A 5,716-nucleotide genomic window follows, 5' to 3' on the forward strand; every position below is an offset into this window, starting at 1 on the left:
AAGACATCACACTTGTTTTTTCTGCATCCATCCACATGATAAAGAAACAGTACAGATGAGTTTTTATTAATTAACACTGCATATTAGAACAAGCGTGACTTCTTCCCTCTGCTGAGTCCATATTGTAGATTATTTGTTTTGACCCGGAAGGCTGGAATGCACTTGCCATTGACAGTTTATCTTAAATGTTCTTGATCCTTAAGGCCCTTAGTTACCATAATTGCAAAAACTCCTGATCCACTATTCCAGTATTGTGGAATTTCTTTCAGGGGACACAGCATGATAAAATATGTCACACTTGTTTTTTCTGCACTCATCCACATGATAAAGAAACAGTACAGGTGAATCTTTATCAAGGAACACTGCATACTAGAACAAGCGAGACTTCTTCCATTTGCTGAGTCCATATTGAAGACTATTTCTTTTGACCCGGAAGGCTAGAATGCAGTTTCCATTGACACTTTATCTCTTAAATGTCCTCTTCAGGGGACAGTATACTAAAAGACATCACACTTGTCTTTTCTGCATCCATCCACAAGATAAAGAAACAGTACAGGTGAATCTTTATCAAGGAACACTGCATACTAGAACAAGTGAGACCTTCCCTCTGCTGAGTCCATATCGAAGACTATTTCTTTTGACCCGGAAGGCTGGAATGCACTTGCCATTAACAGTTTCTCTTAAATGTCCTCTTCAGGGGACACAGCATACTAGAAGACGTCACACTTATTTTTTCTGCATCCATCCACATGATAAAGAAACAGTACAGGTGAATCTTTATCAAGTAACACTGCATACTAGAACAAGTGAGACTTCATCCCTCTGCTGAGTCCATATTGTAGATTATTTCTTTTGACCCGGAAGGCTGGAATGCACTTGCCATCCTTTTAATTGTCAGGTTGCTTAGACAACATTAAGATGTCTGTTTTTTTTTTCTTGTCTTTTCTTTCATATTGTGTAATGGAGACTAAGAACTTTGCGAATCCTCTATATCCACCATACAAATTAATCTCATTTTAATCCTCAAAAGGATTTACTGTCTTGGGTTTCATATCAATGTCGATATTTAAAGTAATTTTATGTTTCTTCTGCTCCTTCTTTGTCTGCATCTTTTCCCACTTTTATGAGGGTTGATGTTTCTGGCCAGCGTTCTCCATCTACCCATCTTCTTATCCTCCTCTTCCTTCTGATTCTTGTTATTATGTTGTTTCTTCTTTTCCTCCTCCTTTTCATTTTCCTTCTCCTGCTTCTCATTTTCATTCTCCTTCTCTTCCAGATTCTTGGTATTCGTTTTTTCTTATTTTCCTCCCTTCCATTCTCCTTCTCTTTCTGCTAACTTTATCTGTATTCCCCGTGCCAATTTAGAATGGGCATCCTCTCTCTCAAATTGAAGATTGTTTTGCAACCTCATGCTGACTTTTCAGTACAATCTGCTTACACATGCTGGCATCTTAAAAGCTTTTTTGTCTCAGGTATTTCAACTCCTAGATGTTCTAGAAGCTCTCTAAGCATGGATTGACAATTGTTTGTCATAAGACGGTACCTTTTCAAATTCCACGGTTTATAGAGTTCATTCATTGCCTCATAGACCTGCCGTGGTGTCAGGTTTTCTATCTGGTATTCATCCTTTTTATTATTATTATTATTATTTGCTAAGCTGCAACCCTAGTTGGAAAAGCAGGATGCTATAAGCCCGGGGGCTCCAACAGGGAAAACAGCCCAGTAAGGAAAGGAAACAAGGAAAAAATATTAATTGTTTTAAGAACAGCAACAATATTAAAATAAATATTTCTTATATAAACTATGAAAACTTTAACAACACAAGAGGAGGAGAAACAAGAGAGAACAGTGTGCCCGAGTGTACCCTCAAGCAAGAGAACTCTAACCCAAGGCAGTGAAAGACCATGGTACAGAGGTTATAGCACTACCCAAGACTTGAGAACAATGGTTTGATTTCGGAGTGTCCTTCTCCTAGAAGAGCTGCTTACCATAGCTAAAGAGTCCCTTCTACCCTTACCAAGAGGAAAGTAGCCACTGACCGACTACAGTGCAGTACTTAACCCCTTGAGAGAGAAAAAAAATGTTTGGTAATCTCAGTGTTGTCAGGTGTATGAGGACAGAGGAGAATGTGTAAAGAATAGGCCAGACTATTTGGTGTATGTGTAGGCAAAGGGAAAATAAACCGTAACCAGAGAAAAGGATCCAATGTAGTACTGTCTGGCCAGTCAAAGGATCCCATAACTCTCTAGCGGTAGTATCTCAACGGGTGGTTGGTGCCCTGGCTAACCTACTACCTACAAAGAACTCAAATTCAGGAGGTGTTAATGTGTAAGAGAGCATCAACCAATGCTTTTTTTCATTATCTTTTTGTGGTAACCCTTCAATGTATCGCTCCTCGGACTCCCATTCGAATTTCAGGGTGGTATGCATTATATGCAACAGACGGCACATATGGCGAAGCGTGTACAGTGATTCTATGTCAAGATACCTCTCTAGCACGACAATTTTGCAGAATCCCGGGTTGTCGTCCTTTTCATCCCATTCTTCATAATTCTTCCGAAACATATCTTGAATATATAGTGGTGGTTGTGAGAAGGGTAAATTTAAGAAAGGGGAGGATTCTGGTGGTGGTTGTGAGAAGGGTAAATTTAAGAAAGGGGAGGATTCTGGTGGTGTTTGTGAGAAGAGTAGCTTTAAGAAAGGGGAGGATTCTGGTGGTGTTTGTGAGAAGAGTGGCTTTAAGAAAGTGGAGGATTCTGGTGGTGTTTGTGAGAAGAGTGGCTTTAAGAAAGGGGAGGATTCTGGTGGTGTTTGTGAGAAGAGTGGCTTTAAGAAAGGGAAGGATTCTGGTGGTGTTTGTGAGAAGAGTGGCTATAAGAAAGGGGAGGATTCTGGTGGTGTTTGTGAGAAGAGTGGCTATAAGAAAGGGAAGGATTCTGGTGGTGTTTGTGAGAAGAGTGGCTATAAGAAAGGGGAGGATTCTGGTGGTGTTTGTGAGAAGAGTGGCTTTAAGAAAGGGGAGGATTCTGGTGGTGTTTGTGAGAAGAGTGGCTTTAAGAAAGGGGAGGATTCTGGTGGTGTTTGTGAGAAGAGTGGCTTTAAGAAAGGGGAGGATTCTGGTGGTGTTTGTGAGAAGAGTGGCTTTAAGAAAGTGAAGGATTCTGGTGGTGGTTGGGAGAAGAGTAGATTTAAGAAAGTGAAGGATTCTGGTGGTGGTTGTGAGAAGAGTAGATTTAAGAAAGGGGAGGATTCTGGTGGTGTTTGTGAGAAGAGTGGCTTTAAGAAAGTGAAGGATTCTGGTGGTGGTTGTGAGAAGAGTAGATTTAAGAAAGGGGAGGATTCTGGTGGATTTAAGAAGAGGTGGAATTCAAGTGATGAATGTGAGGAAGAACAACCAAGTGATGAATGTGAGGAGGAAGAATCAAGTGATGAATGTGAGGAGGTCTCCTCATTCTTTCCATAAAGCCCCACCAAACGAGCGTTGATTTGATCTTCTCGTAGAAGCTCCTTTTGAAGCCTTTTCATTTCTTTGCTAGTCTTTCTTAGTCCTTTGATCACCCTTTCTTCAAGAATCTCTAGTCGATAACCTAAACGCTTAATTTCTATATTCAATCTTGCTATTATCTCCTCTTGTTCCTTTTGACGATTAGGGTCAGTTGTCTTCTTCGCCTGCTCTTCCTCCTGACTCCTTTCATTCTTCTTCTGATACTCCTCCTCCCTTTCCTTCCTATCTTTCAGAAACTCTTCCCACCTTTGTGTATCGAAAGTTACATTAATCTGTACAGGGCACATTAAATATCCAATGTAATCATATGCAACCAAGGGTCTAGGAATTTGATTGAGAAAGTGGCCTAAGTAGCACTTGCCACAATCGAACTTTAAACGGAAGACTTGGATGGGCATTTTTGGGTTATTGTGATGGGCCACCCAAAACGAGTCACATTTACGCGGCCTAGGAATGGAGTAATTTTCTCTAACCCATGGCGGAGTGCCATTGTTTATATGATCAACGATTTCTTGTTCAATGAAGGTTCCATTGAGTGGTTGCCCTGTTCTGATCTCCTTTTCTGGATAGATTTTTGATGTTCTGTCAATACTCTCCGAATTGCTTATCTTTTCCGTCAATTGTTGTCTATCCTTTTTTAGCCTCTCCCTTTTTCTATTCTCTTCTTTCTCCTTGTTTAATTTTTCTTTATTTTTTCTCTTCCCCTTCTCCCCCTTATTCCTCTGATTCTTGGTATTCTGTTTTTCCTCCTTTCCATTCTTCTTCTTTTTCCGATTCTTCGTATTCTGTTTTTTTTATTCTCCTCCTTTCCATTCTTCTTCTCCTTCTGATCCTTGCTCTTCTTGGTTATCTTATTTTCCTTCTTTCCATAAAGTCCCATCAAACTAGCGTTGATTTCTTGTTTTCGTAGAAGCTCCTTTTCAAGTCTTTCGATTTTCTTTTTATTCTCTATATTTCTTTTGGGTACCTGGTTTTTAAGTCTCCTTATACAGTCCTTTAAACGCATCTTTTCTCTCTTCAATTCTTCAATTTTCTTGTTTAGTTCGTCTTCACGATTTGAGGTAATTATCTTCTTTTCCTCCTCTTGCCTCTGATTTTTTTCATTATATTTTTTCTTCTTCGCCTCCTTTTCACTTTCCTTCTCCTGCTTCGCCATTCCCGCCTCCTCATTTTTCTCCTTCTCCTCCCTTCCATTCTCCTTCTCTTTCTGATTATGATGAAGTAGAAGCTCTTTTTCAAGCCTTTTGATTTTCTTTTTCTTCTCCTTTCCACTTTCCTTCTCCTGCTTCTCCATTCCATCCTCTTTCTTCTTCTCCTTCTCCTCTCTTCCATTCTCATTTTTCTGATTATGATGATGTAGAAGCTCTTTTTCAAGCCTTTCGATTTTCTTTTTCTTCTTCTTCTTCTCCTCCTTTTCACTTACCTTCTCCTGCTTCTCCATTCCATCCTCCTTCTTCTTCTCCTTCTCCTCCCTTCCAATCTCCTTCTCTTTCTGATTATGATGATGTAGAAGCTCTTTTTCAAGCCTTTCGATTTTCTTTTTCTTCTTCTTCTTCTCCTCCTTTTCACTTTCCTTCTCCTGCTTCTCCATTCCATCCTCCTTCTTCTTCTCCTTCTCCTCTCTTCCATTCTCATTTTTCTGCTTATGATGATGTAGAAGCTCTCTTTCAAGCCTTTCGATTTTCTTTTTCTTCTTCTTCTTCTTCTCCTCCTTTTCACTTACCTTCTCCTGCTTCGCCATTCCATCCTCCTTCTTCTTCTCCTTCTCCTCCTCCCTTCCAATCTCCTTCTCTTTCTGATTATGATGATGTAGAAGCTCTTTTTCAAGCCTTTCGATTTTCTTTTTCTTCTTCTCCTCCTTTTCACTTACCTTCTCCTGCTTCCCCATTCCATCCTCCTTCTTCTTCTCCTTCTCCTCCTCTCTTCCATTCTCATTTTTCTGATTATGATGATGTAGAAGCTCTTTTTCAAGCCTTTCGATTTTCTTTTTCTTCTTCTTCTCCTTTTCACTTTCCTTCTCCTGCTTCTCCATTCCATCCTCCTTCTTCTTCTCCTTCTCCTCCCTTCCATTCTTCTTCTCTTTCTGATTATGATGATGTAGAAGCTCTTTTTCAAGCCTTTCGATTTTCTTTTTCTTCTTCTTCTTCTTCTCCTTTTCACTTACCTTCTCCTGCTTCTCCATTCCATCCTCCTTCTTCTTCTCCTTCTCCT

This window comes from Palaemon carinicauda, chromosome 13 (assembly GCF_036898095.1).
Source record: "Palaemon carinicauda isolate YSFRI2023 chromosome 13, ASM3689809v2, whole genome shotgun sequence".
In the NCBI taxonomy this organism is placed as follows: Eukaryota; Metazoa; Arthropoda; class Malacostraca; order Decapoda; family Palaemonidae; genus Palaemon; species Palaemon carinicauda.